Source organism: Limanda limanda, chromosome 6, assembly GCF_963576545.1.
Source record: "Limanda limanda chromosome 6, fLimLim1.1, whole genome shotgun sequence".
Taxonomy (NCBI): Eukaryota; Metazoa; Chordata; class Actinopteri; order Pleuronectiformes; family Pleuronectidae; genus Limanda; species Limanda limanda.
Window position 1 is genome coordinate 27,610,285 of NC_083641.1, and position 23,268 is coordinate 27,633,552.

Genomic DNA, 23,268 nt, shown 5'->3' on the forward strand with positions numbered 1-23,268 from the left:
AAAAACATCAGGGATATTATGTAAAATGTTGTAATAACATACAACTTAAATACTGAAATGTACCTCAACAGCTGGTTTGGGAAAGTCCCTCTTCGATAGTGGATAATTAAACCGCCTGAATGAAAATCTTTCAATGAACCCAAGTTGAACGACTTCTCATTTAAATGGTAAAAACATCCTGGTTCAAACAGGAATTATAAAATAAAACCTAATTTATCAAGCTGCCTTGAACCTCCGGAGAATGTCCGTCTGTATGGGATGTAAAAAAGTAAAAAACCTGCATAATATCCAAATGAGCCAGTGTGAGGACACAGCAGGATTCACCGGCAGCGAGCGGAGGGGTGGGGGGGGGGATAAGGCCGCTTCTAACATGGAGCCCCTTGTTGTGGGGGTCGGGGGTCAAGTGTGTGTACTTTGCTCTCTGAAAACGGAGGCCTGGAGCAGTTTTCTGTCTGGACAGTTGAAATACAAAGAGACTTTTTATGCAATGTACTCAGCATCGGGGCTAATCCCCCCCCCCCCTTACATAAAGCTTATAAAGCAGCAGGAACCAGGAGAAGTTCGGTCGACATTCATCAGTGGAATACGAGAGACAAGCCTGCATCTCCTCTGGAAACCGATTCTGTTGTAAACCCCTTTTTTATTTTAACACCCTCTTAACCACCAACACGTTTTAAAGAGTTTCATGTTATCTGAATGGAGCAGAGACAATTTGAAGGGGAAGTGGAGGAAACACTATTCCTGCTATGACCCATTTCTGTTAGTTAGATAATTTACAGAGCGCAGCCGTTTGTCTTTTCAGACTGTGAACAGGGATTTTTCTAAATAAATGTGTAAAAACAGATAGAGGTCAGAGGACGTAGATACTGTAAATTAGATTTATTCAGCTTATTACCATAAGAAAACACAATATGTTTATGACACAAGCCATGTTGGGTGACATAAGTGTAGTTTTTTTATACCGTTAATGTTTCCTGGAGAATTCAAACAGTGTTTGGTTTCAGTTTTCCGTCCAGGTCACGTCAGGTGATGGAGATGATAGACCAATATGCCTCACAGGTGCGTCAGGTCAGAGAAGACTTGGTCAACATAAGAGCTCAAAAGACTGAGCTGGAGCAGAGAGTTGAAAATGAGTGGAAGGAGATATTTGAAGCTCCGTGAGGAGCAGCTGAGGAGCAGCTGAGGAGCAGCTGAGGAGCATCGTCCTGGATCACGAGACCAGCTTCCAGCAGAGGGAGGATCTGATGAACCAGATCAGGGAGACAGAGGAGAAGATGTCTGCTGAGCAGGAAGACTCCGTGAAAGAAGACCATGTGTACAATCCAAATGATGAAACTAGACATTCATATGTAAAAAAAAATATATATATCTTGATATTATTCACACATAAAGTTATTGTTTGAACTGTACTATCCTCACATTTGATTATTAAAAATAAATATTTCCCAGTAGTTGGATTTGCATGATCTTGATTTTGAATCATAACTCTAGTTCCTGTCGGGTATTATCATCGTCTGTGAGAATTCCACGTCAGACTCATGACGCCACTGATCAGTGATGAAGCTAAATGAAATCCAGTGGTTCACACAGATGTTTATCAGAGTTCATACGACTGCTACGTCTCTGTTATTGAATCATGATGCTGTATACGACTGCAGGTTAAAGCTCAACGCGTCAATCACGTTAGTTTACTATGATTTCAATAAGATGAATCAAGCTGAGCTCTGTGGTCGAGAGATAAACGCAGGCCACCGTGAAACAGGAGAGATGTCCCACGTTTGAAATCTAAATGTGTCAAATCACATCACAGGGGGAAAAGGCTTTTATGGTATCAGGTGCTGCTGTTTTAAGAAGATTTGAGGATTAAAAATATGTTGTTGATAATTAAGAATACACTATGACTAATAACAAACAGAAGACAATGTTTTTGTCCTTTAATCCCTTTGTTTCCATAAACGCTGCTGCACTGGTGTCACCTCGGCTCTGATCCCAGAGCAGCACAGACTCAGTCAATGTTTGCATCTGCTGCCAAGGTCAAGTGAAGGACGTCGTCCTTTGTCCTCACCTCCGACCGAGAGCGACCCTGCATCTCCTCTGGAAACAGATTCTGTTGAAAACCACATTAAACCCCTTTTTATTTTAACACCCTACTAACCACCAACACGTTATAAAAGAGTTTCATGTTATCTGAATGGAGCAGAGACAATTTGAAGGGAAGTGGAGGAAACACTATTCCAGCTTTGACCCATTTCTGTTAGTTACATAATTTACAGAGCGCGGCCGTTTGTCTTTTCAGACTGTGAACAGTGATTTTTCTAAATAAATGTGTAAAAACAGATGGAGGTCAGAGGACGTAGAGACTGTAAATCAGATTTATTCACCTTATTACCTTAAAAAACCACGATATGTATATGACACGAGCCATGTTGGTTGACATAAGTGTAGTTTTTTTATACCGTTAATGTTTCCTGGAGAATTCAAACAGTGTTTGGTTTCAGTTTTCTGTCCAGGTCACATGAAACATGCTCTTTGAAACAAGACGAATCAAGTTTGATTGATTGACTTTGAGTCCTTTGAAACCTGTGATGTCACGTTTACAGCTGTGAGACCAGATCAAAGCCAATGGACTCACAAATAACAGGGAAAACATTTCTCAGAATCAAAAACTTACGGCCTTTGATGTCAGCTGAACCACAATCTGCTCTCCTGCCCACGACTGTCAGTAGACCAGCGACACACTGAGAAAACACACAACTCTACTACAGAACGTTGTTACATTAAGAAGATCAACACCTTGAGGCGCCTGACGCTGAAGCCTCTTCTCGTCTCCACTCCCGCTGGTCTCCATTTTCTTTCCCCGCTACTGAGGAGCTAAGGAAAAAAGACTTGGAAAAAATGAATGAGGAATATGACGTTATCGTGCTGGGCACCGGGCTCACGGAATGCATTTTATCAGGCATCATGTCTGTGAAGGGGAAGAAGGTCCTGCACATGGACCGCAACTCCTACTATGGAGCTGAGAGCGCGTCCATCACACCACTTGAAGATCTCTACAAGCGCTTCAACCTTCCTGGCAGCCCTCCTGATTCAATGGGAAAAACTCGGGAATGGAATGTGGACCTCATCCCTAAATTCCTAATGGCCAATGGTCAGTTGGTCCGCATGCTGCTGATCACACAGGTGACTCGCTACCTGAAATTCAAAGTGATTGAGGGCAGCTACGTGTACAACGGGACAACAATCTATAAGGTCCCCTCTACTGAGACTGAGGCTCTGTCATCTCGTCTAATGGGTTTGTTTGAGAAACGTCGCTTCAGAAAATTCCTGATGTACATCGCCGCCTTTGACGAGAGGGACCCCAAAACCATGGAAGGCATGGACCCCAACAAGTCAACTATGAGGGACATTTTCAAAAAGTTTGGCCTTGGCCAGGAAGTGATTGACTTCACTGGCCACTCCCTCGCCCTCTATCGCACAGATGAATACCTGGACCACCTGGCTTTACAGTGGCTCTCTGGCCAGATATGGCAAGAGCCCGCACCTCTACCCACTGTATGGTCTGGGAGAACTGCCACAAGGCTTTGCCAGGTTGAGTGCCATCTATGGAGGCACGTATATGTTGAACAAGCCCATTGAAGAGATTGTGGTGGAAGATGGGAAGGTGGTGGGAGTCAAGTCTGAGGGAGAGATCGCCAGGTGCAAACAGCTGATCTGCGACCCCAGTTACCTCATCCATCGCACCAAGAAAGTGGGTCAGGTGATCAGAGCCATCTGCATTTTGAATCACACCATCGCCAACACCGGCAACATCAACTCCTGCCAGATCATTATCCCTCAGAATCAGGTAAACAGGAAGCACGACATCTACATTTGTATGGTCTCCTTTGCTCACAACGTGGCAGCAAGCGGTAAATATGTCACCATCATCAGCACTACAGTGGAGACAGCGCAGGAAGCAAGACATCTTCGGCGATGCCGCAGAGTAGAGGCGAGGCGTCTGCAACACATCTGATCAGTGGCGATTTTAGCCTGAAATTTCTGGTGGCGCAATTTTGTATGACACCATCACAAAAATAGAGGCAGCTGATTATTATAAGCAGTAGGCCTATATAGACCAGTAAGATATACTATGGGATGCATTTTGAGTGCCAGCAGGGAGCAGAAATCCTATTTCAGCACAAAGATGTTGCCTATAATACAGCATTAAAGTAAAATGTTTGCAACAAAGTAAAAAGATTAGACAGACACATAGCTCAAATAACTTGCATAATTTATTATTATCAACATGAGGACGACATGCACCAGCTTCATCTGCACAACACTTTGTGTTTTCCTCCCTAACTAAAGAAGGCCTGCAACTGTTTAGTTGGCAGTTATTGCTAAGTGTCATGGATAATAGAGTTCATTTCTATATTCATTATATATTATGTATTCAAATGAACACTTATTAGAACAATGTTTATCTTTTGCTTTCTGATTTGATACACTTTAGAATTTTTCTTCTTTGCCATAAGAGACTAAACACGGTCAGCACAGCTGTGTCCTTCAGGCTCGTCCGTACCTAATAAAATGATAGGAAACATAAAAGTATGGCATTATTGTCGAGGAAATGTTACTTATGAACAAAGCTTGTATCCTTATTTTCTGTGGCTATTCAACTACTGATTTTGAATATGGTTTTGGATTAAACTGTGCACTACCAAGACAATGAATGTAATGTATGGAGTTCTTCCACATGATTAGTATTGCATATATTATTGGCAAAATGCTGGCAAAACTGCTGGCAATCATGGACAATCCCTCTCACCCCCTCCACAAAACACTGGACAAGCTAAGGATCAGCTTCAGCCACAGACTCATTCAACCCCGCTGCTCTAAAGAACGATACAGGAAATCGTTCCTACCAACTGCAATAAGACTGTACAACTCATCTACCTCTGTCAGAGCCACCATCACAGAACTGCACTAAATAAACCTGTCTCCTTGCACTGTGTCTCTGTACAACACTCCGCTCCATATACTGGAACACTTACTTCACATCATAAGTGATATGTGTTAATATAAACCATATTGATATTATATATCATTTTATACAATAATATTGTCTTTTGCACACTCTGTCTACATATTCTTACACTCATAGTATATTATATTATCTATTGTATAGTCAAATACTTATATTATACCTCTACTATATATCTCATATATTATATCATACTCTGTATATTCTTTGTATATATAAGTCTATATACACATATTTATACATGTGTACATGTTATAATTATTATTATTATATTACTATTATTATTATATATACTGTTGCTGCCATTATTACTATATACTGCTATTATATTGGTATAATTACTATCATATATAAATATATATTATGTTATATTATATACTATATATACTGTACTATTTTTATATACTGTCTAACAATAACATTACCATCATATCATCAGTACTATTACCAGCATCTTGCCACTGCACCTTATCTACCTATTTTATCTTGTGTTTCTGTTTTTTTATTCTTTCTACCTCAATATTTTTTATTTTATTCTATTGTATTTTATTGTATTCAAGTATACCGGCTGCTATGACAACTTAATTTCCCTTCGGGGATGAATAAAGTAATCTATCTATCTATCTATCTATCTATCTATCTATCTATCTATCTATCTATCTATCTATCTATCTATCTATCTATCTATCTATCTATCTATCTATCTATCTATCTATCTATCTATCTATCTATCTATCTATCTATCTATCTATCTATCTATCTCTAAATACATTATGTATTATGTGCAATACTTTGCTTTGATTGTTTGTAAGTTATGAAAACAGGTCTGTACTTGGAGTCATTGTTGAAGTGATGACTCAGTGTTCAGTCTGGTTGGATTCCAGTTGTGTCTCATGTTTGACATCCTAGAGGAACATTCAACACAAATACACAGATATAGAAAGTCATACATGTGCCAGGTTAACTCCTTTACAGACTTTTACATGGTAAAAATAAAAGTTTATTACTTCAAAGTTCATCAGATTATAATCATTTCAGTTTAGGAAATAGGTGGTGGGTAAGTTTAACGATGTAAAAAACTGAACATAGTACTACTATAAATACTCACGTTTCAGTTGATCACAGTAAATCTGTTTCTGCAGAAAAATTATCTGTGTAACGTAGCCAAGTCAAATGGGTTTGCAAGTGAAATAACTTTACATACAATTAGATATCTTACGTGGGGGAGCTTATTCTCCAAACACACTCATCCTCATAAACTAACCCTAACCCTAACTTTCGAGTCAATATGGATGCTTTTGTTTCTCAAACAGTTACCAAGTATGAGCTCAATAAACAATTATTTCAGCATAGAGAAAAAAGGATGTTCCAAAATTTAAACATCCCACCCAAACACTACATAAACCTCTATCTTCTCAGCCCTGCCGCCTAGGCCACAATCTCCTTTCGAATTGTCTCAACCTCAGCCAACTTCTCCTTGCAGCCCCTACTCAGAATATTGAACTTGGAGATGACCTCGGCCATCTTGCTGCCAGCCTTGCCCTCATCCTCTCGAACACCGACGAGATGGCAGGAGTTTGTTGTTGGCTTTTCACTTCTCTTGTGTTTCTCTGACTGGGAATGCGATTCTAAAGCCTTTACCCCCGATGTTCCTAGTTTGACTGTTTTCTAGCTGAAGGTGGAGTGGCCTTCAAAGACGTTCCCCTCCACTGGTTTTAACCATGCACTAAACAAGCTTTTATTCAACCAAGTTTTGTTGAACCTGCAATTTGTTGAGCCCGATCCCATCCGGACCAGACAGTGTGTTCGTAGATTCGAGGTTCAAATGGGAAAGGTTAATAATTTAGACAAGTTCCATGTTCAAAAGTTTCACAGTAATAAGTTTATTGTATAAGAACAATACTTACAGAGAGTCTCTGGGGTTCTGCCAGACACGTCACCAGGTTCTCTGGATCATGTCCAGAAGAAGTGCGCACACTCATCCTAAGTCCACAGTATATACCACACAGGGTTTCCTCCACTGCTTTATAGGCCTGGCGGGCCGCCAGGCTTCCCCCCCCCCCCCCACCCCGCCAGGCTAAGCGTCGCTTGTTTATTTATTTAAAAAAAAAAAAAAAAATGTTATGCACCAGAAACATGATACCAAAGACGGTGTAGCAGATCCCCCGAAAGATTGATGAGACTTAACTGATGTTCAGGTCGTTTATTGAACCGTCCTTGTCACCGTACACCTTAATAAAACTTTAAACAACTTAGAAACACCGTAAGAAATTGTGCCTCTTCCGAGGGTCGCTGAATAACATAGCTTCTTCCGTCAACACTTTACTTCCTCATTGAGCCCCGATCCCCGGACAAGCCCATCCTATTGGTCCACACAGTCACATGTCCCACCCCGACCCCTTCACTACATCAGAACGCTCCTTCAACACAGTGTTTCACTGAGTATACGTCAAAACCATGACTACCCCCCCCCCGTAGCTGAGGTGACCGCGAGAAGGCTTCTCTAGCAGCCCTACCACCAGGCTTAGCAAGTTTTCTGGGGGAAACCCTGGCCACAGTATGTAACACAGAGGTGGTTCTTTCTTTGAGGGAATTCAGCAATTGGCCAGATGTATACTGTTTCCGAAAATTGCAGTTTTTTGCAAGCATATCACTTGTGAGGGAAAATCCAATCGACCAGGTGTCCCTACTGTGTCTGCCACAGCAGAGAGACACAACAGATTAGACTTAGAGGAGGTTTTCATATCTTTTTCTCACCATATTTCATGAAGTACTTCAATGTATTAGTTCTGGCACGTCCTCTCTCATGTGCATGGTTACCAGTTGGTTGCTATGTCTGGTTCCTGTTTTGTTGCTCTTTCTGTGGTCGTGCTATGTGTCTGACCCTGCGTCTGAGTCAAAAAGATATACATTATTCCAATTAAAAGAAACAGTTGTAGCATTATTGATTCTTATAGACCAGTGATGCCAGGGTTACGGCCCGCGGGCCGGACCCGGCCCGACTGTACATCACATCCGGCCCGAGGGTGATAAGGGGAGAATATAAATTTTAATTTAATTTTGATGGAATTAAAAAAAAAAAAAAAAAATTAAAATTTTCGGTGGACTCCGTTAGTTGGTCTGTTGCTGCTGCCCGCCTCAGCTGCAGCAGCGCAGGTAGTGCTGATCGAGATGTTGTCAAAGAAGAGGAAGGTCGACACTGAAGCTCGCATCTTTCAGGATAGATGGAGAGAAAATTATTTCTTTTGGGAAGTAGGAGGCAAACCCGTGTGTCTTATCTGTCGTCAACAAGTGGCTGTACTAAAGGAGTACAACATCAAACGACACTACGAGACCCACGCCGAGAAATACGGCGAGTACACAGGGCAACTCCGGACTCAAAAGCTAAACGAGCTAGCATCATCGCTACAGAAACAGCAAGCCGTATTCTCCAAATGTCGAGATACACACGAAGGTTTGTTTTATTTTAATACATATTGTAACGAACTGATAGTTGAGTTCTGTTCTGTTTGACTGCTTGATATGTGGTTGTTATGAATGTTCCGCTAAGTACACCGTGTTGAATAAGTACTGAGATGTCCTGAGTGTCTGTGAATAGGTCGGGGTCGGACATGTGACAGTTCTTGACCAATGGCTGTGTGGGATGACAGGCTCTCATTGGCTGGTTCGTTGGCGTGTCAGGGGTGAATGAGGAAGTGGAGGGAGAAGACGAGTGTTGATAGATAGATAGATAGATAGATAGATAGATAGATAGATAGATAGATAGATAGATAGATAGATAGATAGATAGATAGATAGATAGATAGATAGATAGATAGATAGATAGATAGATAGATAGATAGATAGATAGATTACTTTCCGAAATTAAGTTGTCATAGCAGCCGGTACATTTGAATACAATAAAATACAAAAATACAATACAATAGAATAAAATAAAACATATTGAGGTAGAAAGAATAAAAAACAGATGGTAATGTTATTGTTAGACAGTATATAAGAATAGTACAGTATATATAGTATATAATATAACATAATATATATTTATATATGATAGTAATTATACCAATATAAAAGCAGCATATAGTAATAATGGCAGCAACAGTATATATAATAATAATAGTAATAGTGATATAATAATAGTAATTATAACATGTACACATGTATAAATATGTGTATATAGACTTATGTATACAAAGAATATACAGAGAGTATGATATATTTTATAATTTCCAGTGTGATATGGGGGGGAGGGAATAAAAGGGGCTGGGGTTGACTGAAAGCCAGGCTAGTGCCATAAAGGCACATGGGTGTGTGGAAATATGGGTTGGTGACTGGTGATGACTGGCAAAGTTAATGTGCCTCATCTGTTATTGAGCCAATTTAGTTTTTAGATAGCTCATATTTGCCTATTTTTTCAAGAACCGTTTTGTTTTACTAATTCCTACTGGATATTCAATCACATGGTCTAATGTTGGACTACTTTATTCTGGCGCTTTCTTTCTGTGACTCGTTTAGGCCTACTTGGCCTGGCCTTCTTTTAATTGGCCTTATTTTGCATTGACTTGTTTTCATGTGCAAGCCTTCAATAAATATAATAAAAGTAATTAACAGTTTACACTTGTGTTATTTATAGGAAATGTGTTTTGTTGGCACCTAGTCTATTTTGTTGCATTTCTAATTTATAAATGTAGGCTACTTGCATGGATAGGAAAATGTAACGTTTTTAGAGGGTAACTGTTTCCTGCTTTAGGCTATGTAATTTTAGGCCTCATTGTGAGGCTATTTTGGTGCCGATGCAATTTCTTATTGATGTGTAGGCCTTCATGAATAATTTCAAATAACCTACCTATCCATGTGTTGAGTCAGTGTTTGGCCTTTTCAGTCCGAAAGTGTAATCCGGCCCCCTGAGGTCTTGCTTGAAAAAATCTGGCCCCCTGTCCAATTTCACCCTGGCATCCCTGTTATAGACTATACAGCTAATATTTATTCACAGGATATAGGTAAAATATAGTCATAAGATAAAAAACAAAACATAGATATCTCAACAATTTCCCCATTAAGTTACAAAAGACTTCAACACACTAGTAGAATTTGTCTCTTTTAGCTTGATTGCTGATTGCTGGTTGCTCCTCGCGATTTCAATTGCTAGACACTGTGAATAAAGGCTGCCTATCCGGTGCGCGCAGAGGAATAGAAAGCGGAGCGCGCGCTGCAATCCTGCGGCAGGAGCGTGCATTCAACGGGGGGGCGCTCAGAGCAACGCAAGCGAAGAGTGGCGCAGTAGTTATCAAGCGTGTAACATGAGACAGAGAGGAAGACAGATGTCTGTCAGACAGAGACTGCTGTCTGTTTGTGCATCCGCGCGCAACGTGAGTGGGCACTGTATGTTATTAGTAGTTTCAAAGTTCTTTATTAGTTAACTTGCACTTCTGGGGCTGCACGGTCAGTGCGAGTGCAGCGTTATCGGTGGGTTCCTGGCTAATATGTATATACGGGTAGATAAGGATGTATATTGTTAATATGTAGGTGTGCAGTACGTATCTTTCTTTTTATAGAATCACTCGTATTCCGACCCATATCCTGCCCTGCCTTTCATAGGTATATGTTGTACTGTGCTGTTGCCAAATTAAAGAACCTTAACAGAGAAAAGTTGTCGGAGCCGTGTTTTAGCAGACACACCTGGAGCGGAGCTGGAAATCAGAACCGGCTAAAAAGAATAAGTTCCTCATGTACAGTCCTTACATCAATCCTCACAAACACACAGGGTGTTCTCCGATAAGTTCTCACCGGGGGCTGCAAAGTTACTGATGGTTACATGCTGATTTATTTCCATACCAATTGTTTGGGGGGGGGGGGGGCTGATTACCGTACTGCTTACTTTTTTAGCGCGGACATTTTCTCAAAGCACATTTACTGGGGACCAAGTTATCAGGAAGTAGCTTCCTAATCCAATTCATTTTTTAGACCTAGCTTAATCAAATGTAAGACTTTTTAAGGCTTAAAATTCCGATTATTAAATTTAAGACTTTTTAAGACCCCGCGGGAACCCTGATTATTGCCTGAAAATAAGTTCACTGTATGCTGCTTAAAAGCGCACGTTGACCGTAAACTACGTCTCCCACAATGCATTTCGATGCATCCGCCAAGGAAACGGCATCTCACCAGTAGCCTAGCTATGCGTTCAAAACACAGGTGGAAAGGAGAAATCTAACAAAACCCCAACATGTCCAAGAAGAGGAAAATTGATGCACAAGGAAGGCAGTTTCACGAACAATGGGAAAACGAATACTTGTTTGTACTTCAAGGTGAAAAACCGGTATGTCTTGTATGTTATGAGGCGGTGTCGGTCGTAAAAGAATATAATCTACGTCGGCATTTTGACACCAAACACGGAGCTAAGTATGCTCAATGCAGCCTCCAAGAAAAACAAGGAATTGCAGCAGAATTAAAAGGCAGACTGCAGTCGTAGCAGGATGTGTTCAGAAAAGCTAAGGGCAAAAACAATGCAGCAGTGAAAGCCAGCTTAATCGTGTCTGAAGAAATCGCCAGAGCTTCAAAGTCTTTTTCAGAGGGTGCATTTTTGAAACAGTGCATGCTGAAGGTGTGTGAGCAGGTGTTCCCCAACCAGATAAAGACTTTTCAAAATGTCTGTTTGTCAAGAAACACCATCGCGGACCGAATTAAGGAACTGGCAGGAAATCTCTCAACACGGCCGGCTGAAGAGACACGCAGTTGTCTAGCTTTTTCATTAGCTGTGGATGAAACCACAGACAACGTGGATACAGCGCAGTTATCCATTTTTCTTCGAGGCGTGAAGCCGGACCTCTCTGTCATTGAAGAGCTGTTGGATGTAGCCGCCATGCATGGGACCACAACATTTTTGAAGCAGTGGAGAAGTCCGTAAGTAAACATAAATTGCTGTGGGAGAGAGTGAAGGAGAAATTGCAAAAAAGTAACTGTCACACACCCCTGATAACCTATCATTGCATTATCCATCAAGAAGCTCTGTGTGGAAAGGTTCTGAGAGCTGGATAATATAATGACCACGGTCCCGAAAACAGTGAACTTTATTCGGGCGCGTGGCCTGAATCACCGACAGTTCCAGCTGCTCTTGCAGGAGACGGGCTCGGAGCACGGAGATGTGCCGTACCATACGGAAGTACGGTGGCTGAGCAGGAGCAAATTCCTCAAACGATTTTTTGAGCTTAGAGAAGAATCAAATGATTTCCGTACTGCAAAGTAAAAAAAAAACTTCAAGATCAACTGCTCAAGAGAAAGAAGTAAGTTTTTTTCCTAAGCAGAAAAAACTTTTATATTACTTTTATAGCCTTTAAAAGCAAATGTGTATACATGACTAAAATCCGATCAGATCTGTGAATGAGAGATGAAGCAAGCTCCTGTCTCTTTGTGTATCTGAAGTCAGGATGGGACTGTGCGTTCAACTGTTGTGTGTACTTGTGTCTTTCAGGAAAATGGCACCTTTCTCCAGGTCTGTGCATGGGAGAGAGATGTGGGCCTCACAAAGAGAAAACAAAGACAAACACAGGGAGATAGAGAGGCTGCAGAGGGCAAACAAGACCCTTAAGCTGCAGTTGGAGGAGCAGGAAAAGGATAAAGTCAGCAGCACCCAGGAAAAGTCCCGTATGACAAGGGAACTTGACCAGGCACGGGACGAGCTCGTGAAAATGGCAGAGACGTTGGAGAGAGCAAATCACAAGATCTCTGAGCTCACCCAGGAGATCAGTGACATTAACAATTTAAAGGACACAAGCGACTCAGATCTTGAGTAGGAGCCGAAAATCATCTTCATTTCATTTTAATCAAATTGTGTTATTATTATTATATTATTGTATGAAATAAATATTTTTAAAGTAGTTGGAATTTGCATGATCTTGATTTTGAATCATAACTCTAGTTCCTGTCAGGTATTATCATGGTCTGTGAGAATTCCACGTCAGACTCATGAAGCCACTGATCAGTGATGAAGCTAAATGAAATCCAGTGGTTCACACAGATGTTTATCAGAGTTCATACGACTGCTACGTCTCTGTTGTTGAATCATGATGCTGTTATACGGCTGCAGGGAAGTTAAAGCTCAACGCGTTAATCACGTTAGTTTACTATGATTTCAATGAGATGAATCAAGCTGAGCTCTGTGGTCGAGAGATAAACGCAGGCCAGCGTGAAACAGGAGAGATGTCCCACGTTTGAAATCTAAATGTGTCAAATCTCTTGCTAAAGGTGTTTTCAAAAACATTCCCCTCCACTGGTTTTAACCATGCACTAAACATGCTTTTATTCAACCAAGTTTTGCTGAACTTGCACTTCGCCATTAAGTTACAAAAGACGTCACATACTAGTAGAATTGCCGGCTCTTTAAGCTTGATTGCTGGTTGCTCCGCGGGTTTTCAATTGCTAGGCACTGTGTATGAAGGCTGCCTATCCGGTGCGCGCAGAGCACAGAAAGACGAGTGCGCGCTGCAATCCATGTATTGTTTTTGTGATAAACCATGTTGTTATTCTACTTCGTGACATCGACGAATTGTGTTTATTTGAGTTGCCTACATCCATTTATTATTTTTGTGATCCATCTTGTTATTACTGTTGTTATAACATCCACAAATTGTCTTTTTTTCAATAGTCTTTGTGATTAGTAGGTTTCTTTCTTATTCTTGTGAGTAAATCAATATATATATGTGTGTATTTATTCTTTTTGATTAGTGTAATTTGGAGAATATGTTGAACAGAATATCTGGACTTAGATAAACACTGTTGTTCTCAAGTTAGAAGGTTTTAGGTTGAGGCAAAGGTCCATAGTGGTTAGGGTTAGGGCCAGGATCTAAAGTTAGGTTTTAGGCAGAGAGAACGTGGGTTAGGGGAAGTCTATTTAGGTTTAGGCTCGGGTAGAATATTTGCCTTCTCCGGCAAAATACAACACCTTTCCTGACTAATCGCATGACCTGCACAGATCAGACTAGACAACCTGCCGTATTTAAGCATATTACTGAGCGGAGGAAAAGGAAACTAACCAGGATTCTATATGTTACAGGCAGTGTTGGTCAAGTTACTTCTAAAAAGTAATTAGTTAGAGTTACAAATTACTTCTCCCAAAAAGTAATTGAGTTAGTAACGCAGTTACCACATTGTTAGAGTAATTAGTTACTCAGCAAAGTAACTGTGGCGTTATTTTTCATGTTTTATAACGCTGTTACGTTCTGTAACATCTTTAACGTCAAAGATGTTTATATTAACTGATTGAAGAATAAAAACACTATATACAGTATTTTAGAACATTTGGTATTTATTTGAACTCAATAGATTGCAGCCTGCCATATGATGCATAGAATTAAAACATATAAAAATAAATATTGAAAATAAAATTCAAGTGCAAATTTGGGTAAACTTGGGTAAAAAGAAACAAAGGAAAATCTGGCCATTAAGTAGTGCCATTATCTGTACTTGTATACCATTGCACAATAAACATAACACTATCCAACTCTTAAATATTCAGAACAGTAACAAAATGAAATGTTAAAAATAAATAATATTCAGCTATTCACACTTTGCAATCAAGTGCAAAACACGCAAATGTAAACTTGGGTAAAAAGTAACAAAGGAAGATCTGGCCATTAAGTATAGTGCAAATCTCTGTAAAAGAAACAATCGAAAATTTGACCTTTAAGTAGTGCAATTCTCTGAACCTGTATATTATTGCACAATAAACAGAGCACTATCCAACTCTCAATGAAGCTTAACATGTTGTTCATTCTCAGTGAAAATGATCAATGCATTAATCTATCTATACTGAAATACTCCTCTCATCTAACAATTAAACCAGTGGTTGTAATGTAGGAGGAGAAGCTTTTCAAATCTTTTGTCCGACAGCCTGTTCCTCTTCGGAGAGAAAACAAGTTTGCCCAGGCTGAACAGTCTCTCAACAGGTGCACTAGATGGAGTAGCAGCATTGTAACGTAGTGACATTTACTTGATGAGAGAAAATCCACACAGAGAGTTTAAGTTTTGTTCTGAAGATCTAATATAGTCTGCCACCTGGTTTTCTGCTGAAGAGGTGTCCTCATCCTCCTCAAAAGCAAAGAAATCGCTCTCTTTGGCTGAATCTGTGTGATGTGAAGATGTGCTGCTGGTACCTGGCTGTGGTTCTTCATGGACAATTTTACGGCACTCTGCCAGCAAACTTGCCTTAGCCTTATCCTTTAACTCCTGTGACCGCAGCCAGCGAAGTTTGAATTTCCCTGGCTCGTCGCCATTGTCGCTGTCTTGAGCTGTAGTCAGAGCGTGCAGTGAGACAGCGTGAGCAGGGCATCCGCGCGCCCACCCAGCCAATCATCATCGCGTTTGCAACGGTGTCGTCATCCCCCCGCCCTGCTCTCTCCACGCAGCTGGGGTGTAATATGACACCGCACGCTTCATTCAACCAAATTGTAGTAATAACAATCTGCTCCCCTGCCCACGACTGTAAGAAGACCAGGGACACACTGAGAAAACACACAATAGAAAATGGCACCTTTGTCCAGGTCTGAGCATGGGAGACAGATGTGGGCCTCCCAAAGAGAAAACAAAGACAAACACAGGGAGATAGAGAGGCTGCAGAGGGCAAACCAGACCTTAAAGCAGCAGTTGGAGGAGCTGAAAGTGGAAAAAGACAGCTGGACCCAGGAAAAGTCCCGTATGACAAGGGAACTTGACCAGGCTCGGGACGAGCTCGTGAAAATGGCAGAGACGTTGGAGAGAGCAAATCACAAGATCTCTGAGCTCACCCAGGAGATCAGTGACATTAACAATTTAAAGGACACAAGCGACTCAGATCTTGAGTAGGAGCCGAAAATCATCTTCATTTCATTTTAATCAAATTGTGTTATTATTATTATTATATTATTGTATGAAATAAATATTTTAAAGTAGTTGGAATTTGCATGATCTTGATTTTGAATCATAACTCTAGTTCCTGTCAGGTATTATCATGGTCTGTGAGAATTCCACGTCAGACTCATGAAGCCACTGATCAGTGATGAAGCTAAATGAAATCCAGTGGTTCACACAGATGTTTATCAGAGTTCATACGACTGCTACGTCTCTGTTGTTGAATCATGATGCTGTTATACGACTGCAGGTTAAAGCTCAACGCGTTAATCACGTTAGTTTACTATGATTTCAATAAGATGAATCAAGCTGAGCTCTGTGGTCGAGAGATAAACGCAGGCCAGCGTGAAACAGGAGAGATGTCCCACGTTTGAAATCTAAATGTGTCAAATCACATCACAGGGGGAAAAGACTTTAATGGACACAAGCTGACTCCTACTCAGATCTTGAAGTGTAGGTGCAGACAATCATTTTCATGTAGTTTAATCAAATTGTTATTATTGTATGAAATAAATATTTTAAAGTAGTTGGAATTTGCATGATCTTGATTTTGAATCGTAACTCTAGTTCCTGTCGGGTATTATCATGGTCTGTGAGAATTCCACGTCAGACTCAGGTAGCCACTGATATTACTACTTCGTAACATCCACAAATTGTATTTTTTTCAATACTCTTTGTGATTAGTAGGTTTCTTATTCTTGTGAGTATAGGAAATATATAGGAAAAAATCAAAAGCATTAAAAACCGGACTGAACCGGTTGAAGTGAACCAAGCTTCCACTTTGCTGACATGCAAACCTCTTTGTGTCCGTCTGAATTTAAAAGTTGCAGAATGTTGATGTGAAGCCGTTAAACCTCTGGAGGAAAAACACCGGAGCAGATGATTCTAAGTGTCTGACACCTCATCTCCTGCAAACTGTCAATATCAGTTTCCTTAAAGCAGCTGTAATCAATATGCCTTATATCTTGGAAAATGGCCCCTTACTCAAGGTCCGTGTTGGGGAGACAGCTGTGAGCCTCCCAACTAGCCCACCAGGAGATGAAGAGGGAGATTGTGAAGCAGGCTGCAGAGAATGAAGCATTGAAGAAGCATTGAAGAAGCAGGCTGCAGAACACGCTGCTCTGGAGAAGCAGTTCCAAGTCAGGCAACTCAGCTGTGAGGTCCTTCCACTGCAGCATTCAGAGCAAGAGTGAGTGAGGAGACTGAAGGCTCCTGTATTTATAGGATGCCTCTCACAGACTCCTCCCCCTTGTCTATTCAGCTGTGATCCTTTAATTCTATAACTGTGAATAAAAATAAACGTATTTATAGTAACATTCATGATACCGTGTATCTATGAATATGTCATATTTTATTGGACTTAAGTGATATATTTATTTATTCAAATTCTTTTTGAGATAAAATTGTGACTTGTGACCTTAAAACGAATTTCCTATCGATAAACTGTGATTGTTTTAACTGACATATCAAATTACATGTTATTAATTTGAGTTGTCTTCATCCATGTATTGTTTTTGTGATTAACCATGTGGTTATTACTACTTCGTGACGTCTACAAATTGCCTTTTTTTATATAACTGAACTGTGACTTTCGAATTTATGCTTTTTGTGATCCATTTTGTTGTTATTACTACTTCGTAACATCCCTGAATTTTTTTTTTCCAATATTCTCTGTGATTTATAGGTTTCTTTCTTGTTCTTGTGAGTAAATCAATATATATGTGTGTATTTAATCTTTTTGATTAGTGTAATTTGGAGAATATGTTGTACAGAATATCTGGACTTACATAAACACTGTTGTTCTCAAGTTAGAAGGTGTAGGTTTAGACAAGGGTCCATAGTGGTTAGGGTTAGGGCCAGGATCCATGGTTAGGTTTCAGGAAGAGAGAACGTTGGTTAGTTTTAGGCAATAGTAGAGTCTCTTTAGATTTAGGCTTTGGTTAAAAATGGTAAGGTTTAAGGCAACAGGCCACGGCCAGTCTTATTTAGTCTAGTTCGGAGGTTAGGTTTAGGCAAGGGTCCATAGTGGTTAGGGTTAGGGAAAGAGTCTAACGCCAGGTTCACACCGGACGCTGAAGCACAGCGCTAATAATATCTCCCGTTGACCCAGTAGTATAAAAGCATATAGTCACTTGTTGCTCCAACATTAACTGCAACCGCGTCCCAACATTTGTCTTCTTTGGTGTTGTCCTCATACAACATGTGCTGAGGATCATACAGCTCACTGTACTTCTCCACTTCAATTATTAATTTAATGTCATCCATCTTTAAGAACTTCTCCGCTGTTTGCTCCATGCAATGTCGGGTGTCGAGGGTAAATTATGTATTCTCCACTTAAGCCTGTGTAGAGAATACGTAGGCCCCCCGTCCTCTCTCTCTTTTTATCTTTATGACTGCTTGTGTGTCTGTAGTGGATGGGCAGAGGGGGACATTTAATAATGTGATTGGTAAAATTGGTAAAATTAAATCTCCAGGACAACAGAAGGGAAATACAAACTATGGGATGCATATTTGATCATTTATACCATATAAAATATGTCATCAATATTGTTTAAAATAAATTTTCTGTGTATTTCCTGGCGTGATATGGTTGTTTCATGAAATGGTTGTTTCTTTGGTGTTTAGGAGGAAGATCCAACTTCTCTCCATTTTCTTTCGTTCTATATCGGTCCAAGACAAATTGTATTAGAGGCCTGCTTTTCTAAGTGATTGTGGTCCATGTAATATGAAGTGTTTGACTACAGGAGTATTTGTGTTTTTCTTGTGTCTCAAATTATACCTGTGTTGTACCATTCTTGTGGCTATGGAATTTTTAGTTTCTACTACATACTGTTTTCCACATTTTTTCGAGAATATTATTACATTATAACACCCTATTAACCACCAACACGTTATAAAAGAGTTGCATGTTATCTGAATGGAGCAGAGACTATTTGAAGGGAAGTGGAGGAAACACTATTCCAGCTATGACCCATTTATGTTAGTTACATAATTTACAGAGCGTGGCCGTTTCTCTTTTCAGACTGTGAACAGGGATTTTTCTAAATAAATGGATAAAAACAGATGGAGGTCAGAGGACGTAGAGACTGTAAATCAGATTTATTAAGCTTATTACCATAAAAAACCACAATCTGTATATGACACGAGCCATGTTGGTTGTGACAAGTGTTGTTTTTTTTATTCTGTTGATGTTTCCTGCAGAATTCAAAAAGTGTTTGGTTTCAGTTTTCCATCTAGGTTACATGACGAAGTCAGCGGTAAGCCCTTTGAGACAATACAAATCAAGTTTGATTGATGGATTTGAGTCTTTGAGTCCTTTAAAACCTTTGATGTCACGTTTACATATGTTAGACCAGATCAAAGCCGATGGACTCACATATAACAGGGAAACATTTCTTAGAATCAAACACTTACAGCCTTTGATGTCGGATGGACCACAATCTGCTCTCCTGCCCACGACTGTCAGTAGATCAGCGACACACTGAGAAAACACACAACTGTGTTACACAACTTTGTTACATTAAGAAGATAACAATTGCTCAAGAGAAAAAACTTACTGACTTACTGTTACAGTCTTTAAAAGCAAATGTGAGTACATGACTAAAATCCAGTCAGATCTGTGAATCCGATGAAGCAGCTCCTGTCTCTTAGTGTATCTGGAGTAAGGATGGGACTGTGCTTTCAACTGTTGTGTGTATTTGTGTCTTTCAGTCACTTGGAAAATGCCGCCTGACGCTACTCAACGCATCAGGTCAAGCATCAGGAAAAAGCTGTGGGAATCCCAACGAGCCCAACAAGATTCAAAGAGAGAGATTGTGAAGCAGGCTGCAGTGATCGTGAAGCTGGCTAAAGAGAACGTGAAGCTGACTAAAGAGAACGAAGCATTGAAGAAGATGGCTCCAGAGAACGAAGCATTGAAGAAGATGGCTCCAGAGAACGAAGCATTGAAGAAGATGGCTCCAGAGAACGAAGCATTGAAGAAGCAGGCTGCAGAGAACGTGAAGCTGGCTAAAGAGAATGAAGCATTGAAGAAGATGGCTCCAGAGAACGAAGCATTGAAGAAGCAGGCTGCAGAGATCGTGAAGCTGGTTGCAGAGAATGAAGCGTTGAAGAAACAGTTCGACGTCAGGCAACTCAGCTGGAATAGTGAAAGAAAGAAGGTGATGGAGAGGATGGACCAATCTGCCTCACAGCTGCGACAGGCCAGAGAAGACTTGGTCAACATGATCAAGACTGTGGACACAGCAAGAGCTAGAGAGACTGAGCTGGAGCGGGAGAACAGAGATATGAAGACGATGATGAATGATAATATGGAGGACGACATCTTCCTGAACTCTGATCTTGAGCTCTAGCAGCAGAAGAACCAGAGAGTTGAAAATGAGTGGAAGGTGATATTTGAAGCTCTGTGAGGAGAAGCTGAGGAGCAGCTGAGGAGCATCGTCCTGGATCAGGAGGCCAGCTTCCAGCAGAGGGAGGATCTGATGAACCAGATCAGGGAGACAGAGGAGAAGTTGTCTGCTGAGCAGGAAGACTCCGTGAAAGAAGACCATGTGTACAATCTAAATTATGAAACTAGACATTCATATGTAAAAAAAAAAATCTTGATATTATTCACACATTAAGTTATTGTTTGAACTGTACTATCCTCACATTTGATTATTAAAAATAAATATTTCCCAGTAGTTGGATTTTCATGACCTTGATTTTGAATCATAACTCTAGTTCCTGTCGGGTATTATCATCGTCTGTGAGAATTCCACATCAGACTCATGAAGCCACTGATCAGTGACGAAGCTAAATGAAATCCAGTGGTTCACACAGATGTTTATCAGAGTTCATACGACTGCTACGTCTCTGTTGTTGAATCATGATGCTGTTATACGACTGCAGGTTAAAGCTCAACACGTTAATCACGTTAGTTTACTATGATTTCAATAAGATGAATCAAGCTGAGCTCTGTGGTCGAGAGATAAACGCAGGCCAGCGTGAAACAGGAGAGATGTCCCACGTTTGAAATCTAAATGTGTCAAATCACATCACAGGGGGAAAAGGCTTTTATGGTATCAGGTGCTGCTGATTTAAGAAGATTTGAGGGATTAAAAATATGTTGTTGATAATAAAAAATGTACACAGACTAATAACAAACAGAAGACAATGTTTTTGTCCTTTAATCCCTTTGTTTCCATAAACGCTGCTGCACTGGTGTCACCTCGGCTCTGATCCCAGAGCAGCACAGACTCAGTCAATGTTTGCATCTGCTGCCAAGGTCAAGTGAAGGACGTCGTCCTTTGTCCCCACCTCCGACCGAGAGCGACCCTGCTCTCTCTCATACACACACACACACACGTTGAAAACACACGCGCTGAATGCATGCACACACCAACACACTGCACACAACCAGCTCTCTGAGTCGGCCTTCCCGGCTTCACTAAACCAAGTCGCACAGAAAAAAGCTTTTGGAATATCGAGCAGTCCAAACAATGGGGGAAATGGCATTGGGGTTTCCATGGCAACTGCTGCAAGCTGCTAAGAGGGCTGCTTTGGAAACATATGTCAGACTTCACTGGTGTGTTCACAGTGAGCCTAGCAACAGATTCTGTGTGCAGCCTATCACACTGTCTCCCACAGCGCTGGCTGCTCTAACATTTGACTTGCTGTGTGTCAGTGGACGGACTCGGCCCAAGAGGCAACAACGGTCCTGATTCTGATGAAGAGGAAGATGACCTGACTGTGAGAGGCAGAGATGTTTGTGTGGTCAAATAATCCACTGAAAATGTCATGTTTTCATTCCGGCTCGTTCCTGTAAAGATTCTTATTGCAGCGAAATAAAAGAGACAAAACTGCAAATCCTGAAATCAACAAGAGCAAACTTGTGTCTCAGAGAAGCAAACATTCCAGACCCAGTGAGAAACGACGCAGTGACGAGCATCTCACTTCCCCTCAAGGCTGAGAACCCATCTCTCACCTGTGTCCTCCCCCTCTCTCTTTCATAACCACAGCTGCAGTCACAGGCTTTCAGCTGCACCAGCACAGAGTCCTGATTCAATGAGTGTTCATCCATTTATTCACTGATTAATCATTTAAATCAGAGTTAAAGACAAATATTCACCTGTTTTCTGCCTGTGTTTTTCTGCCTTTTAAAAAAATAGACATGTGTGATCATATTGTACGGAGCCCCCCAGGGGACAGGGGGGAAAAAAATGATGGGTGAAAAAAAAAACAAAAAAAAACGGACTTTTGCGAGATCCCGAGAAAGTTTTGCGAGATCTCGAGATACTTTTGCGAGATCCCGAGATACGGGTTGTGGGCGGGTGCCACAGAGCAGGGAAGCCGAGGCTGAGCGGCTGCGGGGACAGCCGCTTTACACACACACGCACACACCTCCCCTCTGTTCCTCTTCACTAAAACTGATAATCACATGTATTTTTTAGTTATTATCCGATGATGACCGATCGGATCAGTGCTGGTGATTACTGTTAAAGTGTAAAGTGAGCGCGGGACATAGGGACGTGAGGCGGAAGCAGGCTCCGACACACACAGGGCGACCGGACTTTTAATGAGCGTCTGTTATGATCCTGGAGCAGCGCTGGTTATAATTATTCAGCGGCAGCACATCGCTAAGACAATGAACGGAGCAGAAAACATGCATTGCGAGATCTCGCAAAAATATCTCGAGATCTCGCAAAACTTTCTCGGGATCTCGCAAAAGTTTTGCGAGATCTCGCAAAAGTCAGTTTTTTTTTCACCCATCATTTTTTTTCCCTGTGTCCCCTGGGGGGCTCCGTAATATTGTGGTGTTTCTTACGTGTGTTCAAATGGAAAACAACTTTGTTTATAAAGGCAAAAATCAAAAGCATTAAAAACCAGCTATAATAGCCAAGGACTCCAAAGGGTTGAAGTGAACCAAGCTTCCTCTTTGCTGACATGCAAACCTCTTTGTGTCCGTCTGAATTTAAAAGTTGCAGAAGATTGATGTGAAGCCGTTAAACCTCTGGAGGAAAAACACTAGAGCAGATGATTCTAAGTGTCTGACACCTCATCTCCTGCAAACTGTCGATATCAGTTTCCTTAAAGCAGCTGTAATCAATATGCCTTATATCACACGTCAGCTTGTCACAGGAGAGAGAAAGTTTATTAGAATAATATTAATAACCTAACTTTATTCATATAGCACTTTTCAAATCAATGTTAGTGCTTTAAAAGACAAAATTATAAAAGTAATTAAAACAACACATCGAGCAATCATTAATCCGAAACTACAAAATGAAATATATAAATTAATGATATAGATCAATGTAAGAATATTTAAAAAATAATTAAATGAATGTATAATCTTTTTTCTGTCTGTCGCATGTTGGGGAATT

The 23,268-nt window shown here is 40.7% G+C and overlaps 1 pseudogene; it reads left to right on the forward strand.

The window, feature by feature from the left end:
• Positions 1–2,829: 2,829 nt before the first annotated feature.
• LOC133003021 (rab GDP dissociation inhibitor beta-like) lies at positions 2,830–4,012 on the forward strand (annotated as a pseudogene).
• Positions 4,013–23,268: the final 19,256 nt, after the last annotated feature.